Consider the following 18,811-nt stretch of genomic DNA (forward strand, 5'->3'; position numbering starts at 1 on the left):
CGTTTTCAGTATGTTGTATGCAGCCTTACGAAACTGTTTCATCATAAGACTGGGTTCCATGGTGTAATGGTTAGCACTCTGGACTTTGAATCCAGTGATCCGAGTTCAAGTCTCGGTGGGACCTCAAACGTTTTTCATTTTACTGGAAAGGAATTTTTAGTTTTCAGTACGTTGTATGCAGCCCGAAGGAATTCTTATTTTTCAGTATGTTGTATGCAGCCCGATGAAACTGTATGATCCTCATAGACTGAAATCTAGGGTTCCATGGTGTATTGGTTAGCACTCTGGACTTTGAATCCCGTGATCCAAGTTCAAGTCTCGATGGGATCTCAAATGTTTTTCATTTTACTGGAAAGGAATTTTTAGTTTTCCGTATGTTGTGTGCTGCCCTAAGGAATTTTTAGTTTTCAGTATGTTGTATGCAGCCCTATGATACTGTATGATCCTCATGCAGTTTATACCAGTGTTCCATGGCTTAATGGTTAGCACTCTGAACTCTGAATCCAGTGATCCGAGTTCAAGTCTCGGTGGGACGTCAAATGTTTTTCATTTTACTGGAAATGTATTTGTAGTTTTCAGTACGTTGTATGCAGCCCGAAGGAATTCTTATTTTTCAGTATGTTGTATGCAGCCCGTTGAAACTGTATGATCCTCATAGACTAAAATCCAGGTTTCCTTGGTGTAACGGTTAGCACTCTGGACTCTGTATCCAGTGATCCGAGTTCAAGTCTCGGTGGGACCTAATATATTTGTCACTTTACTGTAAAGCAATTTTTACATTATCACCACGTTGTATGCTGCCCGAAGGAATTTTTAGTTTTTAGTATGTTGTATGCAGCCCTATGAAACTGTATGATCCTCACACAACTTATACCAGGGTTCCATGGTGTAATGGTTAGCACTCTGTACTCTGAATCCAGTAATCCGAGTTCAAGTCTCGGTGGGACCTCAAACATTTGTCACTTTCCTGTAAAGTAATTGTTACGTGTTCAGTATATTGTATGCCGCCCTACGAAACGGTTTCATCTATAAACCTGGGTTCCATGGTGTACTGTTTAGCACTCTGGACTTTTAATCCAGTTATCAGAGTTCAAGGCTCGGTGGGACCTCAAATGTTTTTCATTTTACTGGAAAGGAATTCTTAGTTTTCATTATGCTGTATGCAGCCCGTTGAAACTGTATGATCCTCATAGACTAAAATCCAGGGTTACATAGTGTAATGGTTAGCACTCTGGACTCTGAATCCAATGATCCTAGTTCAAGTCTCGGTGGGACCTCCTATATTTGTCACTTTACTGTAAAGCAATTTTTACGTTATCAACACGTTGTATGCTGACCTAAGGAATTTTTAGTTTTCAGTATGTTGTATGCAGCCCTAAGAAACTGTATGATCCTCACGCAGTATTTACCAGGGTTCCATAGTGTAATGGTTAGCACTCTGGACTCTGAATCCAGTGATCCGAGTTCAAGTCTTGGTGGGACCTCAAACATTTGTCACTTAACTGGAAAGTAATTTTTACGTTTTCAGTATGTTGTATGCAGCCCTACGAAACTGTTTCTTCATAAGCCTGGGTTCCATGGTGTATGGTTAGCACTCTGGACTTTGAATCCAGTGATCCGAGTTCAAGTCTCGGTGGGACCTCAAATATTTTTCAATTTACTGGAAAGGAATTTTTAGTTTTCAGTACGTTGTGTGCAGCCCGAAGGAATTTTTAGTTTTCAGTATGTTGTATGCAGCCCTATGATACTGTCTGATCCGCACGCAGTTTATAACAGGGTTCCATGGTGTAATGGTTAGCACTCTGGACTCTGAATCCAGTGATCCGAGTTCAAGTCTCGGTGGGACCTCATATATTTGTCACTTTACTGTAAAGCAATTTTTACGTTATCACCACGTTCTATGCTGCCCGAAGGAATTTTTAGTTTTCAGTATGTTGTATGCAGCCCTATGAAACTGTATGATCCTCACACAGTTTAAAACAGGGTTCCATGGTGTAATGGTTAGCACTCCGGACTCTGAATCCAGTGATCCGAGTTCAAGTCTCGGTGGGACCTAAAACATTTGTCACTTAACTGGAAAGTAATTTTTACGTTTTCAGTATGTTGTATGCAGCCCTACGAAACTGTTTCATCATAAGGCTGGGTTCCATGGTGTAATGGTTAGCACTCTGGACTTTGAATCCAGTGATCTGAGTTCAAGTCTCCGTGGGACCTCAAATGTTTTTCATTTTACTGGAAAGGAAATTTTAGTTTTCAGTACGTTGTATGCAGCCCGAAGGAATTCTTATTTTTCAGTATGTTGTATGCAGCCCGATGAAACTGTATGATCCTCATAGACTGAAATCTAGGGTTCCATGGTGTATTGGTTAGCACTCTGGACTTTGAATCCCGTGATCCAAGTTCAAGTCTCGATGGGACCTCAAATGGTTTACATTTTACTGGAAAGGTATTTGTAGTTTTCAGTACGTTGTATGCAGCCCGAAGGAATTCTTATTTTTCAGTATGTTGTATGCAGCCCGTTGAAACTGTATGATCCTCAAAGACTAAAATCCAGGGTTCCATGGTGTAACGGTTAGCACTCTGGACTCTGTATCCAGTGATCCGAGTTCAAGTCTCGGTGGGACCTCAAATATTTGTCACATTACTGTAAAGCAATTTTTACGTTATCACCACGTTGTATGCTGCCCGAAGGAATTTTTAGTTTTTAGTATGTTGTATGCAGCCCTATGAAACTGTATGATCCTCACACAACTTATACCAGGGTTCCATGGTGTAATGGTTAGCACTCTGTACTCTGAATCCAGTAATCCGAGTTCAAGTCTCGGTGGGACCTCAAACATTTGTCAATTTCCTGTAAAGTAATTTTTACGTGTTCAGTATATTGTATGCCGCCCTACGAAACGGTTTCATCTATAAACCTGGGTTCCATGGTGTACTGTTTAGCACTCTGGACTTTGAATCCAGTGATCAGAGTTCAAGGCTCGGTGGGATCTCAAATGTTTTTCATTTTACTGGAAAGGAATTTTTAGTTTTCAGTACGTTGTATGCAGCCCGAAGGAATTCTTAGTTTTCATTATGCTGTATGCAGCCCGTTGAAACTGTATGATCCTCATAGACTAAAATCCAGGGTTACATGGTGTAATGGTTAGCACTCTGGACTCTGAATCCAATGATCCTAGTTCAAGTCTCGGTGGGACCTCCTATATTTGTCACTTTACTGTAAAGCAATTTTTACGTTATCACCACGTTGTATGCTGACCTAAGGAATTTTTAGTTTTCAGTATGTTGTATGCAGCCCTAAGAAACTGTATGATCATCACTCAGTTTATACCAGGGTTCCATAGTGTAATGGTTAACACGCTGGACTCTGAATCCAGTGATCCGTGTTCAAGTCTTGGTGGGACCTCATTTATTTGTCACTTTACTGTAAAGCAATTTTTACGTTATCACCACGTTGTATGCTGCCCGAAGGAATTTTTAGTTTTCAGTATGTTGTATTCAGCCCTATGAAACTGGATGATCCTCACGCAGTTTATAACAGGGTTCCATGGTGTAATGGTTAGCACTCTGGACTCTGAATCCAGTGATCCGAGTTCAAGTCTCGGTGGGACCTCATTTATTTGTCACTTTACTGTAAAGCAATTTTTACGTTATCACCACGTTGTATGCTGCCCGAAGGAATTTTTAGTTTTCAGTATGTTGTATTCAGCCCTATGAAACTGGATGATCCTCACGCAGTTTATAACAGGGTTCCATGGTGTAATGGTTAGCACGCTGGACTCTGAATCCAGTGATCCGAGTTCAAGTCTTGGTGGGACCTCAAACATTTGTCACTTAACTGGAAAGGAATTTTTAGTTTTCAGTACGTTGTATGCAGCCCGAAGGAATTCTTATTTTTCAGTATGTTGTATGCAGCCCGAAGAAACTGTATGATCCTCATACATTATAGTCCAGGGTTCCATGGTGTATTGGTTAGCACTCTGGATTTTGAATCCCGTGGTGCGAGTTCAAGTCTCAATGGGACCTCAAATGTTTTTCATTTTACTGGAAAGGATTTTTTAGTTTTCAGTACGTTGTGTGCAGCCCGAAGGAATTTTTAGTTTTCAGTATGTTGTATGCAGCCCGTTAAAACTGTATGATCCTCATAGACTAAAATCCAGGGTTCCATGGTGTAATGGTTAGCACTCTGGACTCTGAATCCAGTGATCCGAGTTGAAGTCTCGGTGGGACCTCATATATTTGTCACTTTACTCAAAAGCAATTTTTACGTTATCACCACGTTGTCTGCTGCCCTAAGGAATTTTTAGTTTTCAGAATGTTGTATGCAGCCCGTTAAAACTGTATGATCCTCATAGACTTAAATCCAGGGTTCCATGGTGTAATGGTTAGCACTCTGGACTCTGAATCCAGTGATCCGAGTTCAAGTCTCGGTGGGACCTCAAACATTTGTGACTTTCATGTAAAGTACTTTTTACGTGTTCAGTATGTTATATGCAGCCCTACGAAACGGTTTCATGTAAAACCCTGGGTTCCATGGTGTAATGGTTAGCACTCTGGACTTTGAATCCAGTGATCCGAGTTCAAGTCTCGGTGGAACCTCGAATGTTTTTCATTTTACTGGAAAGGAATTTTTAGTTTTCAGTACGTTGTGTGCAGCCCGAAGGAATTTTTAGTTTTCAGTATGTTGTATGCAGCCCTATGATACTGTCTGATCCGCACGCAGTTTATAACAGGGTTCCATGGTGTAATGGTTAGCACTCTGGACTCTGAATCCAGTGATCCGAGTTCAAGTCTCGGTGGGACCTCATTTATTTGTCACTTTACTGTAAAGCAATTTTTACGTTATCACCACGTTGTATGCTGCCCGAAGGAATTTTTAGTTTTCAGTATGTTGTATTCAGCCCTATGAAACTGGATGATCCTCACGCAGTTTATAACAGGGTTCCATGGTGTAATGGTTAGCACGCTGGACTCTGAATCCAGTGATCCGAGTTGAAGTCTCGGTGGGACCTAAAACATTTGTCACTTAACTGAAAAGTAATTTTTACGTTTTCAGTATGTTGTATGCAGCCCTACGAAACTGTTTCATCATAAGACTGGGTTCCATGGTGTAATGGTTAGCACTCTGGACTTTGAATCCAGTGATCCGAGTTCAAGTCTCGGTGGGACCTCAAATGTTTTTCATTTTACTGGAAAGGAATTTTTAGTTTTTAGTACGTTGTATGCAGCCCGAAGGAATTCTTATTTTTCAGTGTGTTGTATGCAGCCCGATGAAACTGTATGATCCTCATAGACTGAAATCTAGGGTTCCATGGTGTATTGGTTAGCACTCTGGACTTTAGAGCCCGTGATCCAAGTTCAAGTTTCGATGGGACCTCAAATGTTTTTCATTTTACTGGAAAGGAATTTTTAGTTTTAAGTATGTTGTATGCAGCCCTATGATACTGTCTGATCCGCACGCAGTTTATAACAGGGTTCCATGGTGTAATGGTTAGCACTCTGGACTCTGAATCCAGTGATCCGAGTTCAAGTCTCGGTGGGACCTCATTTATTTGTCACTTTACTGTAAAGCAATTTTTACGTTATCACCATGTTGTATGCTGCCCGAAGGCATTTTTAGTTTTCAGTATGTTGTATGCAGCCCTATGAAACTGTATGATCCTCACACAGTTTATAACAGGGTTACATGGTGTAATGGTTAGCACGCTGGACTCTGATTCCAGTGATCCGAGTTCAAGTCTCGGTGGGACCTAAAACATTTGTCACTTAACTGGAAACTCATTTTTACGTTTTCGGTATATTGTATGCCGCCCTAAGAAACGGTTTAATCTAAAAACCTGGGTTCCATGGTGTACTGTTTAGCACTCTGGACTTTGAATCCAGTGATCAGAGTTCAAGGCTCGGTGGGACCTCAAATGTTTTTCATTTTACTGGAAAGGAATTTTTAGTTTTCAGTACGTTGTATGCATTCCGAAGGAATTCTTAGTTTTCATTATGCTGTATGCAGCCCGTTGAAACTGTATGATCCTCAAAGGCTAAAAGCCAGGGTTCCATGGTGTAATGGTTAGCACTCTGCACTCTGAATCCACTGATACGAGTTCAAGTCTCGGTGGGACCTCCTATATTTGTCACTTTACTGTAAAGCAATTTTTACGTTATCACCACGTTGTATGCTGACCTCAGGAATTTTTAGTTTTCAGTATGTTGTATGCAGCCCTGAGAAACTGGATGATCCTCACGCAGTTTATAACAGGGTTCCATGGTGTAATGGTTAGCACGCTGGACTCTGAATCCAGTGATCCGAGTTCAAGTCTCGGTGGGACCTAAAACATTTGTCACTTAACTGAAAAGTAATTTTTACGTTTTCAGTATGTTGTATGCAGCCCTACGAAACTGTTTCATCATAAGACTGGGTTCCATGGTGTAATGGTTAGCACTCTGGACTTTGAATCCAGTGATCCGAGTTCAAGTCTCGGTGGGACCTCAAATGTTTTTCATTTTACTGGAAAGGAATTTTTAGTTTTTAGTACGTTGTATGCAGCCCGAAGGAATTCTTATTTTTCAGTGTGTTGTATGCAGCCCGATGAAACTGTATGATCCTCATAGACTGAAATCTAGGGTTCCATGGTGTATTGGTTAGCACTCTGGACTTTAGAGCCCGTGATCCAAGTTCAAGTTTCGATGGGACCTCAAATGTTTTTCATTTTACTGGAAAGGAATTTTTAGTTTTAAGTAATTGTATGCAGCCCTATGATACTGTCTGATCCGCATGCAGTTTATAACAGGGTTCCATGGTGTAATTGTTAGCACTCTGGACTCTGAATCCAGTGATCCGAGTTCAAGTCTCGGTGGGACCTCATTTATTTGTCACTTTACTGTAAAGCAATTTTTACGTTATCACCATGTTGTATGCTTCCCGAAGGCATTTTTAGTTTTCAGTATGTTGTATGCAGCCCTATGAAACTGTATGATCCTCACGCAGTTTATAACAGGGTTACATGGTGTAATGGTTAGCACGCTGGACTCTGAATCCAGTGATCCGAGTTCAAGTCTCGGTGGGACCTAAAACATTTGTCACTTAACTGGAAAGTAATTTTTACGTTTTCAGTATGTTGTATGCAGCCCTACGAAACTGTTTCATCATAAGACTGGGTTCCATGGTGTATGGTTAGCACTCTGGACTTTGAATCCAGTGATCTGTGTTCAAGTCTCGGTGGGACCTCAAATGTTTTTCATTTTACTGGAAAGGAATTTTTAGTTTTCAGTACGTTGTATGCAGCCCGAAGGAATTCTTATTTTTCAGTATGTTGTATGCAGCCCGAAGAAACTGTATGATCCTCATAGATTATAGTCCAGGGTTCCATGGTGTATTGGTTAGCACTTTGGACTCTGAATCCAGTGATCCGAGTTCAAGTCTCGGTGGGACATCAAACATTTGTGACTTTCATGTAAAGTACTTTTTACGTGTTCAGTATGTTATATGCAGCCCTACGAAACGGTTTCATGTATAAGCCTGGGTTCCATGGTGTAATGGTTAGCACTCTGGACTTTGAATCCAGTGATCCAAGTTCAAGTCTCGGTGGGACCTCAAATGTTTTTCATTTTACTGGAAAGGAATTTTTTAGTTTTCAGTACGTTGTGTGCAGCCCGAAGGAATTTTTAGTTTTCAGTATGTTGTATGCAGCCCTATGATACTGTCTGATCCGCACGCAGTTTATAACAGGGTTCAATGGTGTAATGGTTACCACTCTGGACTCTGAATCCAGTGATCCGAGTTCAAGTCTTGGTGGGACGTCACTTTACTGTAAAGCAATTTTTACGTTATCACCACGTTGTATGCTGCCCGAAGGAATTTTTAGTTTTCAGTATGTTGTATGCAGCCCTATGAAACTGGATGATCCTCATGCAGTTTATAACAGGGTTCCATGGTGTAATGGTTAGCACGCTGGACTCTGAATCCAGTGATCCGAGTTCAAGTCTCGGTGGGACCTAAAACATTTGTCACTTAACTGAAAAGTAATTTTTACGTTTTCAGTATGTTGTATGCAGCCCTATGAAACTGTTTCATCATAAGACTGGGTTCCATGGTGTAATGGTTAGCACTCTGGACTTTGAATCCAGTGATCCGAGTTCAAGTCTCGGTGGGATCTCAAATGTTTTTCATTTTACTGGAAAGGAATTTTTAGTTTTTAGTACGTTGTATGCAGCCCGAAGGAATTCTTATTTTTCAGTGTGTTGTATGCAGCCCGATGAAACTGTATGATCCTCATAGACTGAAATCTAGGGTTCCATGGTGTATTGGTTAGCACTCTGGACTTTGGATCCCGTGATCCAAGTTCAAGTTTTGATGGGACCTCAAATGTTTTTCATTTTACTGGAAAGGAATTTTTAGTTTTAAGTATGTTGTATGCAGCCCTATGATACTGTCTGATCCGCACGCAGTTTATAACAGGGTTCCATGGTGTAATGGTTAGCACTCTGGACTCTGAATCCAGTGATCAGAGTTCAAGTCTCGGTGGGACCTCATTTATTTGTCACTTTACTGTAAAGCAATTTTTACGTTATCACCATGTTGTATGCTGCCCGAAGGCATTTTTAGTTTTCAGTATGTTGTATGCAGCCCTATGAAACTGTATGATCTTCACGCAGTTTATAACAGGGTTCCATGGTGTAATGGTTAGCACGCTGGACTCTGAATCTAGTGATCCGAGTTCAAGTCTCGGTGGGACCTAAAACATTTGTCACTTAACTGGAAAGTAATTTTTACGTTTTCAGTATGTTGTATGCAGCCCTACGAAACTGTTTCATCATATGACTGGGTTCCATGGTGTAATGGTTAGCACTCTGGACTTTGAATCCAGTGATCCAAGTTCAAGTCTTGGTGGGACCTCAAATGTTTTTCATTTTACTGGAAAGGAATTTTTAGTTTTCAGTACGTTGTATGCAGCCCGAAGGAATTCTTATTTTTCAGTATGTTGTATGCAGCCCGATGAAACTGTATGATCCTCATAGACTGAAATCTAGGGTTCCATGGTGTATTGGTTAGCACTCTGGACTTTGAATCCCGTGATCCAAGTTCAAGTCTCGATGGGACCTCAAATGTTTTTCATTTTACTGGAAAGGAATTTTTAGTTTTCCGTATGTTGTGTGCTGCCCTAAGGAATTTTTAGTTTTCAGTATGTTATATGCAGCCCTATGATACTGTATGATCCTCATGCAGTTTATAGCAATGTTCCATGGCTTAATGGTTAGCACTCTGAACTCTGAATCCAGTGATCCGAGTTCAAGTCTCGGTGGGACCTCAAACATTTGTCACTTTTCTGGAAAGTCATTTTTACGTTTTCAGTATGTTGTATGCAGCCCTACGAAACAGTTTCATCTATAAGAGTGGGTTCCATGGTGTAATGGTTAGCACTCTGGACTTTGAATCCAGTGATCTGAGTTCAAGTCTCGGTGGGACCTCAAATGTTTTTCATTTTACTGGAAAGGAATTTTTAGTTTTCAGTACGTTGTGTGCAGCCCGAAGGAATTTTTAGTTTTCAGTATGTTGTATGCAGCCCTAAGAAACTGTATGATCCTCACGCAGTTTATACCAGGGTTCCATAGTGTAATGGTTAGCACTCTGGACTCTGAATCCAGTGATCCGAGTTCAAGTCTTGGTGGGACCTCAAACATTTGTCACTTTACTGGAAAGTAATTTTTACGTTTTCAGTATGTTGTATGCAGCCCTACGAAACTGTTTCATCATAAGCCTGGGTTCCATGGTGTATGGTTAGCACTCTGGACTTTGAATCCAGTGATCCGAGTTCAAGTCTCGGTGGGACCTCAAATGTTTTTCATTTTACTGGAAATTAATTTTTAGTTTTCAGTACGTTGTATGCAGCCCGAAGGAATTCTTATTTTTCAGTATGTTGTATGCAGCCCGAAGAAACTGTATGATCCTCATAGATTATAGTCCAGGGTTCCATGGTGTATTGGTTAGCACTCTGGACTTTGAATCCCGTGGTCCGAGTTCAAGTCTCGATGGGACCTCAAATGTTTTTCATTTTACTGGAAAGGAATTTTTAGTTTTCAGTACGTTGTGTGCAGCCCGAAGGAATTTTTAGTTTTCAGTATGTTGTATGCAGCCCGTTAAAACGGTATGATCCTCATAGACTAAACTTCAGGGTTCCATGGTGTAATGGTTAGCACTCTGGACTCTGAATCCAGTGATCCGAGTTCAAGTCTCGGTGGGACCTCATATATTTGTCACTTTACTCTAAAGCAATTTTTACGTTATCACCACGTTGTCTGCTGCCCTAAGGAATTTTTAGTTTTCAGTATGTTGTATGCAGCCCGTTAAAACTGTATGATCCTCATAGACTTAAATCCAGGGTTCCATGGTGTAATGGTTAGCACTCTGGACTCTGAATCCAGTGATCCGAGTTCAAGTCTCGGTGGGACCTCAAACATTTGTGACTTTCATGTAAAGTATTTTTTACGTGTTCAGTATGTTATATGCAGCCCTACGAAACGGTTTCATGTATAAGCCTGGGTTCCATGGTGTAATGGTTAGCACTCTGGACTTTGAATCCAGTGATCCGAGTTCAAGTCTCGGTGAGACCTCAAATGTTTTTCATTTTACTGGAAAGGAATTTTTAGTTTTCAGTACGTTGTGTGCAGCCCGAAGGAATTTTTAGTTTTCAGTATGTTGTATGCAGCCCTATGATACTGTCTGATCCGCACGCAGTTTATAACAGGGTTCCATGGTGTAATGGTTAGCACTCTGGACTCTGAATCCAGTGATCCGAGTTCAAGTCTCGGTGTGACCTCATATATTTGTCATTTTACTGTAAAGCAATTTTTACGTTATCACCACGTTGTATGCTGCCCGAAGGAATTTTTAGTTTTCAGTATGTTGTATGCAGCCCTATGAAACTGTATGATCCTCATGCAGTTTATAACAGGGTTCCATGGTGTAGTGGTTTGCACTCTGTTCTCTGAATCCAGTGATCCGAGTTCAAGTCTCGGTGGGACCTACAACATTTGTCACTTAACTGGAAAGTAATTTTTACGTTTCAGTATGTTGTATGCAGCCCTACGAAACTGTCTCATCATAAGACTGGGTTCCATGGTGTAATGGTTAGCACTCTGGACTTTGAATCCAGTGATCCGAGTTCAAGTCTCGGTGGAACCTCCAATTTTTTTCATTTTACTGGAAAGGAATTTTTAGTTTTTAGTACGTTGTATGCAGCCCGAAGGAATTCTTATTTTTCAGTATGTTGTATGCAGCCCGATGAAACTGTATGATCCTCATAGACTAAAAACCAGGGTTCCATGGTGTATTGGTTGGCACTCTGGACTTTGAATCCCGTGATCTGAGTTCAAGTCTTGATGGGACCTCAAATGTTTTTCATTTTACTGGAAAGGAATTTTTAGTTTTCAGTACGTTGTGTGCAGCCCAAAGGAATTCTTAGTTTTCAGTATGTTGTATGCAGCCCGTTGAAACTGTATGATCTTCATAGACTAAAATCCAGGGTTCCATGGTGTAATGGTTAGCACTCTGGACTCTGAATCCAGTGATCCGAGTTCAAGTCTCGGTGGGACCTCATATATTTGTCACTTTACTGTAAAGCAATTTTTACGTTATCACCACGTTGTATGCTGCCCGAAGGAATTTTTAGTTTTCAGTATGTTGCATGCAGCCCTATGAAACTTTGTGATCCTCATGCAGTTTATAACAGGGTTCCATTGTGTAATGGTTAGCACTCTGGACTCTGAATCCAGTGATCCGTGTTCAAGTCTCGGTGGGACCTAAAACATTTGTCACTTAACTGGAAAGTAATGTTTACATTTTCAGTATGTTGTATGCAGCCCTACGAAACTGTTTCATCATAAGACTGGTTTCCATGGTGTAATGGTTAGCACTCTGGACTTTGAATCCAGTGATCCGAGTTCAAGTCTCGGTGGGACCTCAAATGTTTTTCATTTTACTGGAAAGGAATTTTTAGTTTTCAGTACGTTGTTTGCAGCCCGAAGGAATTCTTATTTTTCAGTATGTTGTATGCAGCCCGATGAAACTGTATGATCCTCATAGTCTAAAATCCAGGGTTACATGGTGTAATGGTTAGCACTCTGGTCTCTGAATCCAATGATCCTAGTTCAAGTCTTGGTGGGACCTCAAATGTTTTTCATTTTACTGGAAAGGAATTTTTAGTTTTCAGTACGTTGTATGCAGCCCGAAGGAATTCTTATTTTTCAGTATGTTGTATGCAGCCCGATGAAACTGTATGATCCTCATAGACTGAAATCTAGGGTTCCATGGTGTATTGGTTAGCACTCTGGACTTTGAATCCCGTGATCCAAGTTCAAGTCTTGATGGGACCTCAAATGTTTTTCATTTTACTGGAAAGGAATTTTTAGTTTTCCGTATGTTGTGTGCTGCCCTAAGGAATTTTTAGTTTTCAGTATGTTATATGCAGCCCTATGATACTGTATGATCCTCATGCAGTTTATATCAATGTTCCATGGCTTAATGGTTAGCACTCTGAACTCTGAATCCAGTGATCCGAGTTCAAGTCTCGGTGGGACCTCAAACATTTGTCACTTTTCTGGAAAGTCATTTTTACGTTTTCAGTATGTTGTATGCAGCCCTACGAAACAGTTTCATCTATAAGAGTGGGTTCCATGGTGTAATGGTTAGCACTCTGGACTTTGAATCCAGTGATCCGAGTTCAAGTCTCGGTGGGACCTCAAATGTTTTTCATTTTACTGGAAAGGAATTTTTAGTTTTCAGTACGTTGTTTGCAGCCCGAAGGAATTCTTATTTTTCAGTATGTTGTATGCAGCCCGATGAAACTGTATGATCCTCATAGACTGAAATCTAGGGTTCCATGGTGTATTAGTTAGCACTCTGGACTTTGATTCCCGTGATCCAAGTTCAAGTCTCAATGGGACCTCAAATGTTTTTCATTTTACTGGAAAGGAATTTTTAGTTTTCCGTATGTTGTGTGCTGCCCTAAGTAATTTTTAGTTTTCAGTATGTTGTATGCAGCCCTATGATACTGTATGATCCTCACGTAGTTTATACCAGTGTTCCATGGCTTAATGGTTAGCACTCTGAACTCTGAATCCAGTGATCCGAGTTCAAGTCTCGGTGGGACCTCAAATGTTTTTCATTTTACTGGAAAGGTATTTGTAGTTTTCAGTACGTTGTATGCAGCCCGAAGGAATTCTTATTTTTCAGTATGTTGTATGCAGCCCATTGAAACTGTATGATCCTCATAGACTAAAATCCAGGGTTCCATGGTGTAACGGTTAGCACTCTGGACTCTGTATCCAGTGATCCGAGTTCAAGTCTCGGTGGGACCTCATATATTTGTCACTTTACTGTAAAGCAATTTTTACGTTATCACCACGTTGTATGCTGCCCGAAGCAATTTTTAAATTTTAGTATGTTGTATGCAGCCCTATGAAACTGTATGATCCTCACACAACTTATACCAGGGTTCCATGGTGTAATGGTTAGCACTCTGTACTCTGAATCCAGTAATCCGAGTTCAAGTCTCGGTGGGACCTCAAACATTTGTCACTTTCCTGTAAAGTAATTTTTACGTGTTCAGTATATTGTATGCCGCCCTACGAAACGGTTTCATCTATAAACGTGGGTTCCATGGTGTACTGTTTAGCACTCTGGACTTTGAATCCAGTGATCAGAGTTCAATGCTCGGTGGGACCTCAAATGTTTTTCATTTTACTGGAAAGGAATTTTTAGTTTTCAGTACGTTGTATGCAGCCCGAAGGAATTCTTAGTTTTCATTATGCTGTATGCAGCCCGTTGAAACTGTATGATCCTCATAGTCTAAAATCCAGGGTTACATGGTGTAATGGTTAGCACTCTGGACTCTGAATCCAATGATCCTAGTTCAAGTCTCGGTGGGACCTCCTATATTTGTCACTTTACTGTAAAGCAATTTTTACGTTATCACCACGTTGTTTGCTGACCTAAGGAATTTTTAGTTTTCAGTATGTTGTATGCAGCCCTAAGAAACTGTATGATCCTCACGCAGTTTACACCAGGGTTCCATAGTGTAATGGTTAGCACTCTGGACTCTGAATCCAGTGATCCGAGTTCAAGTCTAGGTGGGACCTCAAACATTTGTCACTTAACTGAAAAGTAATTTTTACGTTTTCAGTATGTTGTACGCAGCCCTACGAAACTGTTTCATCATAAGCCTGGGTTCCATGGTGTATGGTTAGCACTCTGGACTTTGAATCCAGTGATCTGTGTTCAAGTCTCGGTGGGACCTCAAATGTTTTTCATTTTACTGGAAAGGAATTTTTAGTTTTCAGTACGTTGTATGCAGCCCGAAGGAATTCTTATTTTTCAGTATGTTGTATGCAGCACGAAGAAACTGTATGATCCTCATAGATTATAGTCCAGGTTTCCATGGTGTATTGGTTAGCATTCTGGAATTTGAATCCCGTGGTCTGAGTTCAAGTCTCGATGGGACTTCAAATGTTTTTCATTTTACTGGAAAGGAATTTTTAGTTTTCAGTACGTTGTGTGCAGCCAAAAGGAATTTTTAGTTTTCAGTATGTTGTATGCAGCCCGTTAAAACTGTATGATCCTCATAGACTAAAATCCAGGGTTCCATGGTGTAATGGTTAGCACTCTGGACTCTGAATCCAGTGATCCGAGTTGACGTCTCGGTGGGACCTCATATATTTGTCACTTTACTCTAAAGCAATTTTTACGTTATCACCACGTTGTCTGCTGCCCTAAGGAATTTTTAGTTTTCAGTATGTTGTATGCAGCCCGTTAAAACTGTATGATCCTCATAGACTTTAATCCAGGGTTCCATGGTGTAATGGTTAGCACTCTGGACTCTGAATCCAGTGATCCGAGTTCAAGTCTTGGTGGGACCTCAAACATTTGTGACTTTCATGTAAAGTACTTTTTACGTGTTCAGTATGTTATATGCAGCCCTACGAAACGGTTTCATGTATAAGCCTGGGTTACATGGTGTAATGGTTAGCACTCTGGACTTTGAATCCAGTGATCTGAGTTCAAGTCTCGGTGGGACCTCAAATATTTTTCATTTTACTGGAAAGGAATTTTTAGTTTTCAGTACGTTGTGTGCAGCCCGAAGGAATTTTTAGTTTTCAGTATGTTGTATGCAGCCCTATGATACTGTCTGATCCGCACGCAGTTTATAACAGGGTTCCATGGTGTAATGGTTAGCACTCTGGACTCTGAATCCAGTGATCCGAGTTCAAGTCTCGGTGGGACCTCATATATTTATCACTTAGCTGGAAAGTAATTTTTACGTTTTCAGTATGTCGTATGCAGCCTTACGAAACTGTTTCATCATAAGACTGGGTTCCATGGTGTAATGGTTAGCACTCTGGACTTTGAATCCAGTGATCCGAGTTCAAGTCTCGGTGGGACCTCAAACGTTTTTCATTTTACTGGAAAGGAATTTTTAGTTTTCAGTACGTTGTATGCAGCCCGAAGGAATTCTTATTTTTCAGTATGTTGTATGCAGCCCGATGAAACTGTATGATCCTCATAGACTGAAATCTAGGGTTCCATGGTGTATTGGTTAGCACTCTGGACTTTGAATCCCGTGATCCAAGTTCAAGTCTCGATGGGATCTCAAATGTTTTTCATTTTACTGGAAAGGAATTTTTAGTTTTCCGTATGTTGTGTGCTGCCCTAAGGAATTTTTAGTTTTCAGTATGTTGTATGCAGCCCTATGATACTGTATGATCCTCATGCAGTTTATACCAGTGTTCCATGGCTTAATGGTTAGCACTCTGAACTCTGAATCCAGTGATCCGAGTTCAAGTCTCGGTGGGACGTCAAATGTTTTTCATTTTACTGGAAATGTATTTGTAGTTCTCAGTACGTTGTATGCAGCCCGAAGGAATTCTTATTTTTCAGTATGTTGTATGCAGCCCGTTGAAACTGTATGATCCTCATAGACTAAACTCCAGGTTTCCTTGGTGTAACGGTTAGCACTCTGGACTCTGTATCCAGTGATCCGAGTTCAAGTCTCGGTGGGACCTAATATATTTGTCACTTCACTGTAAAGCAATTTTTACATTATCACCACGTTGTATGCTGCCCGAAGGAATTTTTAGTTTTTAGTATGTTGTATGCAGCCCTATGAAACTGTATGATCCTCACACAACTTATACCAGGGTTCCATGGTGTAATGGTTAGCACTCTGTACTCTGAATCCAGTAATCCGAGTTCAAGTCTCGGTGGGACCTCAAACATTTGTCACTTTCCTGTAAAGTAATTTTTACGTGTTCAGTATATTGTATGCCGCCCTACGAAACGGTTTCATCTATAAACCTGGGTTCCATGGTGTACTGTTTAGCACTCTGGACTTTTAATCCAGTTATCAGAGTTCAAGGCTCGGTGGGACCTCAAATGTTTTTCATTTTACTGGAAAGGAATTCTTAGTTTTCATTATGCTGTATGCAGCCCGTTGAAACTGTATGATCCTCATAGACTAAAATCCAGGGTTCCATAGTGTAATGGTTAACACTCTGGACTCTGAATCCAGTGATCCATGTTCAAGTCTTGGTGGGACCTCAAACATTTGTCACTTAACTGGAAAGTAATTTTTACGTGTTCAGTATATTGTATGCCGCCCTACGAAACGGTTTCATCTATAAACCTGGGTTCCATGGTGTACTGTTTAGCACTCTGGACTTTTAATCCAGTGATCAGAGTTCAAGGCTCGGTGGGACCTCAAATGTTTTTCATTTTACTGGAAAGGAATTCTTAGTTTTCATTATGCTGTATGCAGCCCGTTGAAACTGTATGATCCTCATAGACTAAAATCCAGGGTTACATGGTGTAATGGTTAGCACTCTGGACTCTGAATCCAATGATCCTAGTTCAGGTCTCGGTGGGACCTCCTATATTTGTCACTTTACTGTAAAGCAATTTTTACGTTATCACCACGTTGTATCCTGACCTAAGGAATTTTTAGTTTTCAGTATGTTGTATGCAGCCCTAAGAAACTGTATGATCCTCACGCAGTTTATACCAGGGTTCCATAGTGTAATGGTTAGCACTCTGGACTCTGAATCCAGTGATCCGAGTTCAAGTCTTGGTGGGACCTCAAACATTTGTCACTTAACTGGACAGTAATATTTACGTTTTCAGTATGTTGAATGCAGCCCTACGAAACTGTTTCAACATAAGCCTGGGTTCCATGGTGTATGGTTAGCACTCTGGACTTTGAATACAGTGATCCGAGTTCAAGTCTCGGTGGGACCTCAAATGTTTTTCATTTTACTGGAAAGGAATTTTTAGTTTTCAGTACGTTGTATGCAGCCCGAAGGAATTCTTATTTTTCAGTATGTTGTATGCAGCCCGAAGAAACTATATGATCCTCATAGATTATAGTCCAGGGTTCCATGGTGTAATGGTTAGCACTCTGGACTCTGAATCCAGTGATCCGAGTTGAAGTCTCGGTGGGACCTCATTTATTTGTCACTTTACTCTAAAGCAATTTTTACGTTATCACCACGTTGTCTGCTGCCCTAAGGAATTTTTAGTTTTCAGTATGTTGTATGCAGCCCGTTAAAACTGTATGATCCTCATAGACTAAAATCCAGGGTTCCATGGTGTAATGGTTAGCACTCTGGACTCTGAATCCAGTGATCCGAGTTCAAGTCTCGGTGGTACGTAAAACATTTGTCACTTAACTGGAAAGTAATTTTTACGTTTTCAGTATGTTGTATGCAGCCCTACGAAACTGTTTCATCATAAGACTGGGTTCCATGGTGTAATGGTTAGCACTCTGGACTTTGAATCCAGTGATCTGAGTTCAAGTCTCGGTGGGACCTCAAATGTTTTTCATTTTACTGGAAAGGAAATTTTAGTTTTCAGTACGTTGTATGCAGCGCGAAGGAATTCTTATTTTTCAGTATGTTGTATGCAGCCCGATGAAACTGTATGATCCTCATAGACTGAAATCTAGGGTTCCATGGTGTATTGGTTAGCACTCTGGATTTGAATCCCGTGATCCAAGTTCAAGTCTCGATGGGACCTCAAATGTTTTTCATTTTACTGGAAAGCAATTTTTAGTTTTCCGTATGTTGTGTGCAGCCCGAAGGAATTTTTAGTTTTCAGTATGTTGTATGCAGCCCTATGATACTGTCTGATCCGCACGCAGTTTATAACAGGGTAACATGGTGTAATGGTTAGCACTCTGTACTCTGAATCCAGTAATCCGAGTTCAAGTCTCGGTGGGACCTCAAACATTTGTCACTTTCCTGTAAAGTAATTTTTACGTGTTCAGTATATTGTATGCCGCCCTACGAAACGGTTTCATCTATAAACCTGGGTTCCATGGTGTACTGTTTAGCACTCTGGACTTTTAATCCAGTGATCAGAGTTCAAGGCTCGGTGGGACCTCAAATGTTTTTCATTTTACTGGAAAGGAATTCTTAGTTTTCATTATGCTGTATGCAGCCCGTTGAAACTGTATGATCCTCATAGACTAAAATCCAGGGTTACATAGTGTAATGGTTAGCACTCTGGACTCTGAATCCAATGATCCTAGTTCAAGTCTCGGTGGGACCTCCTATATTTGTCACTTTACTGTAAAGCAATTTTTACGTTATCACCACGTTGTATCCTGACCTAAGGAATTTTTAGTTTTCAGTATGTTGTATGCAGCCCTAAGAAACTGTATGATCCTCACGCAGTTTATGCCAGGGTTCCATAGTGTAATGGTTAGCACTCTGGACTCTGAATCCAGTGATCTGAGTTCAAGTCTTGGTGGGACCTCAAACATTTGTCACT

General features: G+C 40.7%; 49 non-coding genes across 49 annotated transcripts; all 49 read left to right on the forward strand.

Annotated features, from left to right (window-relative positions):
- The first annotated feature begins 52 nt into the window (after positions 1-52).
- On the forward strand, positions 53-124 carry trnaq-uug (transfer RNA glutamine (anticodon UUG)). Its single transcript has one exon. It is a non-coding gene; the product is annotated as a tRNA-Gln (tRNA).
- Positions 125-1,412: 1,288 nt separating this feature from the next.
- trnaq-cug (transfer RNA glutamine (anticodon CUG)) lies at positions 1,413-1,484 on the forward strand. Its single transcript has one exon. It is a non-coding gene; the product is annotated as a tRNA-Gln (tRNA).
- Positions 1,485-1,571: 87 nt separating this feature from the next.
- Positions 1,572-1,642, forward strand: trnaq-uug (transfer RNA glutamine (anticodon UUG)). The gene has a single exon. It is a non-coding gene; the product is annotated as a tRNA-Gln (tRNA).
- Positions 1,643-1,776: 134 nt separating this feature from the next.
- trnaq-cug (transfer RNA glutamine (anticodon CUG)) lies at positions 1,777-1,848 on the forward strand. The gene has a single exon. It is a non-coding gene; the product is annotated as a tRNA-Gln (tRNA).
- A 135-nt stretch (positions 1,849-1,983) lies between these two features.
- On the forward strand, positions 1,984-2,055 carry trnaq-cug (transfer RNA glutamine (anticodon CUG)). The gene has a single exon. It is a non-coding gene; the product is annotated as a tRNA-Gln (tRNA).
- An 87-nt stretch (positions 2,056-2,142) lies between these two features.
- trnaq-uug (transfer RNA glutamine (anticodon UUG)) lies at positions 2,143-2,214 on the forward strand. Its single transcript has one exon. It is a non-coding gene; the product is annotated as a tRNA-Gln (tRNA).
- Positions 2,215-2,554: 340 nt separating this feature from the next.
- Positions 2,555-2,626, forward strand: trnaq-cug (transfer RNA glutamine (anticodon CUG)). Its single transcript has one exon. It is a non-coding gene; the product is annotated as a tRNA-Gln (tRNA).
- Positions 2,627-3,541: 915 nt separating this feature from the next.
- Positions 3,542-3,613, forward strand: trnaq-cug (transfer RNA glutamine (anticodon CUG)). Its single transcript has one exon. It is a non-coding gene; the product is annotated as a tRNA-Gln (tRNA).
- A 135-nt stretch (positions 3,614-3,748) lies between these two features.
- trnaq-cug (transfer RNA glutamine (anticodon CUG)) lies at positions 3,749-3,820 on the forward strand. Its single transcript has one exon. It is a non-coding gene; the product is annotated as a tRNA-Gln (tRNA).
- A 340-nt stretch (positions 3,821-4,160) lies between these two features.
- trnaq-cug (transfer RNA glutamine (anticodon CUG)) lies at positions 4,161-4,232 on the forward strand. The gene has a single exon. It is a non-coding gene; the product is annotated as a tRNA-Gln (tRNA).
- A 135-nt stretch (positions 4,233-4,367) lies between these two features.
- Positions 4,368-4,439, forward strand: trnaq-cug (transfer RNA glutamine (anticodon CUG)). The gene has a single exon. It is a non-coding gene; the product is annotated as a tRNA-Gln (tRNA).
- An 88-nt stretch (positions 4,440-4,527) lies between these two features.
- trnaq-uug (transfer RNA glutamine (anticodon UUG)) lies at positions 4,528-4,599 on the forward strand. The gene has a single exon. It is a non-coding gene; the product is annotated as a tRNA-Gln (tRNA).
- A 134-nt stretch (positions 4,600-4,733) lies between these two features.
- Positions 4,734-4,805, forward strand: trnaq-cug (transfer RNA glutamine (anticodon CUG)). Its single transcript has one exon. It is a non-coding gene; the product is annotated as a tRNA-Gln (tRNA).
- A 135-nt stretch (positions 4,806-4,940) lies between these two features.
- On the forward strand, positions 4,941-5,012 carry trnaq-cug (transfer RNA glutamine (anticodon CUG)). Its single transcript has one exon. It is a non-coding gene; the product is annotated as a tRNA-Gln (tRNA).
- An 87-nt stretch (positions 5,013-5,099) lies between these two features.
- trnaq-uug (transfer RNA glutamine (anticodon UUG)) lies at positions 5,100-5,171 on the forward strand. Its single transcript has one exon. It is a non-coding gene; the product is annotated as a tRNA-Gln (tRNA).
- A 302-nt stretch (positions 5,172-5,473) lies between these two features.
- Positions 5,474-5,545, forward strand: trnaq-cug (transfer RNA glutamine (anticodon CUG)). The gene has a single exon. It is a non-coding gene; the product is annotated as a tRNA-Gln (tRNA).
- A 135-nt stretch (positions 5,546-5,680) lies between these two features.
- trnaq-cug (transfer RNA glutamine (anticodon CUG)) lies at positions 5,681-5,752 on the forward strand. Its single transcript has one exon. It is a non-coding gene; the product is annotated as a tRNA-Gln (tRNA).
- Positions 5,753-6,253: 501 nt separating this feature from the next.
- On the forward strand, positions 6,254-6,325 carry trnaq-cug (transfer RNA glutamine (anticodon CUG)). Its single transcript has one exon. It is a non-coding gene; the product is annotated as a tRNA-Gln (tRNA).
- Positions 6,326-6,412: 87 nt separating this feature from the next.
- trnaq-uug (transfer RNA glutamine (anticodon UUG)) lies at positions 6,413-6,484 on the forward strand. Its single transcript has one exon. It is a non-coding gene; the product is annotated as a tRNA-Gln (tRNA).
- A 301-nt stretch (positions 6,485-6,785) lies between these two features.
- trnaq-cug (transfer RNA glutamine (anticodon CUG)) lies at positions 6,786-6,857 on the forward strand. The gene has a single exon. It is a non-coding gene; the product is annotated as a tRNA-Gln (tRNA).
- Positions 6,858-6,992: 135 nt separating this feature from the next.
- Positions 6,993-7,064, forward strand: trnaq-cug (transfer RNA glutamine (anticodon CUG)). Its single transcript has one exon. It is a non-coding gene; the product is annotated as a tRNA-Gln (tRNA).
- A 452-nt stretch (positions 7,065-7,516) lies between these two features.
- On the forward strand, positions 7,517-7,588 carry trnaq-uug (transfer RNA glutamine (anticodon UUG)). The gene has a single exon. It is a non-coding gene; the product is annotated as a tRNA-Gln (tRNA).
- Positions 7,589-7,919: 331 nt separating this feature from the next.
- On the forward strand, positions 7,920-7,991 carry trnaq-cug (transfer RNA glutamine (anticodon CUG)). The gene has a single exon. It is a non-coding gene; the product is annotated as a tRNA-Gln (tRNA).
- Positions 7,992-8,078: 87 nt separating this feature from the next.
- trnaq-uug (transfer RNA glutamine (anticodon UUG)) lies at positions 8,079-8,150 on the forward strand. The gene has a single exon. It is a non-coding gene; the product is annotated as a tRNA-Gln (tRNA).
- Positions 8,151-8,452: 302 nt separating this feature from the next.
- trnaq-cug (transfer RNA glutamine (anticodon CUG)) lies at positions 8,453-8,524 on the forward strand. The gene has a single exon. It is a non-coding gene; the product is annotated as a tRNA-Gln (tRNA).
- A 135-nt stretch (positions 8,525-8,659) lies between these two features.
- trnaq-cug (transfer RNA glutamine (anticodon CUG)) lies at positions 8,660-8,731 on the forward strand. Its single transcript has one exon. It is a non-coding gene; the product is annotated as a tRNA-Gln (tRNA).
- Positions 8,732-8,818: 87 nt separating this feature from the next.
- On the forward strand, positions 8,819-8,890 carry trnaq-uug (transfer RNA glutamine (anticodon UUG)). The gene has a single exon. It is a non-coding gene; the product is annotated as a tRNA-Gln (tRNA).
- A 500-nt stretch (positions 8,891-9,390) lies between these two features.
- trnaq-uug (transfer RNA glutamine (anticodon UUG)) lies at positions 9,391-9,462 on the forward strand. Its single transcript has one exon. It is a non-coding gene; the product is annotated as a tRNA-Gln (tRNA).
- Positions 9,463-9,596: 134 nt separating this feature from the next.
- trnaq-cug (transfer RNA glutamine (anticodon CUG)) lies at positions 9,597-9,668 on the forward strand. Its single transcript has one exon. It is a non-coding gene; the product is annotated as a tRNA-Gln (tRNA).
- An 87-nt stretch (positions 9,669-9,755) lies between these two features.
- Positions 9,756-9,826, forward strand: trnaq-uug (transfer RNA glutamine (anticodon UUG)). The gene has a single exon. It is a non-coding gene; the product is annotated as a tRNA-Gln (tRNA).
- A 134-nt stretch (positions 9,827-9,960) lies between these two features.
- Positions 9,961-10,032, forward strand: trnaq-uug (transfer RNA glutamine (anticodon UUG)). The gene has a single exon. It is a non-coding gene; the product is annotated as a tRNA-Gln (tRNA).
- A 134-nt stretch (positions 10,033-10,166) lies between these two features.
- On the forward strand, positions 10,167-10,238 carry trnaq-cug (transfer RNA glutamine (anticodon CUG)). The gene has a single exon. It is a non-coding gene; the product is annotated as a tRNA-Gln (tRNA).
- Positions 10,239-10,373: 135 nt separating this feature from the next.
- On the forward strand, positions 10,374-10,445 carry trnaq-cug (transfer RNA glutamine (anticodon CUG)). Its single transcript has one exon. It is a non-coding gene; the product is annotated as a tRNA-Gln (tRNA).
- Positions 10,446-10,533: 88 nt separating this feature from the next.
- On the forward strand, positions 10,534-10,605 carry trnaq-uug (transfer RNA glutamine (anticodon UUG)). Its single transcript has one exon. It is a non-coding gene; the product is annotated as a tRNA-Gln (tRNA).
- A 134-nt stretch (positions 10,606-10,739) lies between these two features.
- Positions 10,740-10,811, forward strand: trnaq-cug (transfer RNA glutamine (anticodon CUG)). Its single transcript has one exon. It is a non-coding gene; the product is annotated as a tRNA-Gln (tRNA).
- A 293-nt stretch (positions 10,812-11,104) lies between these two features.
- Positions 11,105-11,176, forward strand: trnaq-uug (transfer RNA glutamine (anticodon UUG)). The gene has a single exon. It is a non-coding gene; the product is annotated as a tRNA-Gln (tRNA).
- Positions 11,177-11,516: 340 nt separating this feature from the next.
- On the forward strand, positions 11,517-11,588 carry trnaq-cug (transfer RNA glutamine (anticodon CUG)). Its single transcript has one exon. It is a non-coding gene; the product is annotated as a tRNA-Gln (tRNA).
- A 293-nt stretch (positions 11,589-11,881) lies between these two features.
- trnaq-uug (transfer RNA glutamine (anticodon UUG)) lies at positions 11,882-11,954 on the forward strand. The gene has a single exon. It is a non-coding gene; the product is annotated as a tRNA-Gln (tRNA).
- A 706-nt stretch (positions 11,955-12,660) lies between these two features.
- Positions 12,661-12,732, forward strand: trnaq-uug (transfer RNA glutamine (anticodon UUG)). The gene has a single exon. It is a non-coding gene; the product is annotated as a tRNA-Gln (tRNA).
- Positions 12,733-13,278: 546 nt separating this feature from the next.
- Positions 13,279-13,350, forward strand: trnaq-cug (transfer RNA glutamine (anticodon CUG)). The gene has a single exon. It is a non-coding gene; the product is annotated as a tRNA-Gln (tRNA).
- A 708-nt stretch (positions 13,351-14,058) lies between these two features.
- Positions 14,059-14,130, forward strand: trnaq-cug (transfer RNA glutamine (anticodon CUG)). The gene has a single exon. It is a non-coding gene; the product is annotated as a tRNA-Gln (tRNA).
- Positions 14,131-14,835: 705 nt separating this feature from the next.
- Positions 14,836-14,907, forward strand: trnaq-cug (transfer RNA glutamine (anticodon CUG)). Its single transcript has one exon. It is a non-coding gene; the product is annotated as a tRNA-Gln (tRNA).
- Positions 14,908-14,995: 88 nt separating this feature from the next.
- Positions 14,996-15,067, forward strand: trnaq-uug (transfer RNA glutamine (anticodon UUG)). Its single transcript has one exon. It is a non-coding gene; the product is annotated as a tRNA-Gln (tRNA).
- A 134-nt stretch (positions 15,068-15,201) lies between these two features.
- Positions 15,202-15,273, forward strand: trnaq-cug (transfer RNA glutamine (anticodon CUG)). Its single transcript has one exon. It is a non-coding gene; the product is annotated as a tRNA-Gln (tRNA).
- An 87-nt stretch (positions 15,274-15,360) lies between these two features.
- On the forward strand, positions 15,361-15,432 carry trnaq-uug (transfer RNA glutamine (anticodon UUG)). The gene has a single exon. It is a non-coding gene; the product is annotated as a tRNA-Gln (tRNA).
- A 1,616-nt stretch (positions 15,433-17,048) lies between these two features.
- Positions 17,049-17,120, forward strand: trnaq-cug (transfer RNA glutamine (anticodon CUG)). Its single transcript has one exon. It is a non-coding gene; the product is annotated as a tRNA-Gln (tRNA).
- Positions 17,121-17,412: 292 nt separating this feature from the next.
- Positions 17,413-17,484, forward strand: trnaq-cug (transfer RNA glutamine (anticodon CUG)). Its single transcript has one exon. It is a non-coding gene; the product is annotated as a tRNA-Gln (tRNA).
- A 294-nt stretch (positions 17,485-17,778) lies between these two features.
- Positions 17,779-17,850, forward strand: trnaq-uug (transfer RNA glutamine (anticodon UUG)). Its single transcript has one exon. It is a non-coding gene; the product is annotated as a tRNA-Gln (tRNA).
- Positions 17,851-18,724: 874 nt separating this feature from the next.
- Positions 18,725-18,796, forward strand: trnaq-cug (transfer RNA glutamine (anticodon CUG)). The gene has a single exon. It is a non-coding gene; the product is annotated as a tRNA-Gln (tRNA).
- The last annotated feature ends 15 nt before the right edge of the window (positions 18,797-18,811 follow it).

The sequence above is a fragment of the Leptonotus elevatus genome, chromosome 4, assembly GCF_054856555.1.
Source record: "Leptonotus elevatus isolate MCC_2025b chromosome 4, RoL_Lele_1.0, whole genome shotgun sequence".
In the NCBI taxonomy this organism is placed as follows: domain Eukaryota; kingdom Metazoa; phylum Chordata; class Actinopteri; order Syngnathiformes; family Syngnathidae; genus Leptonotus; species Leptonotus elevatus.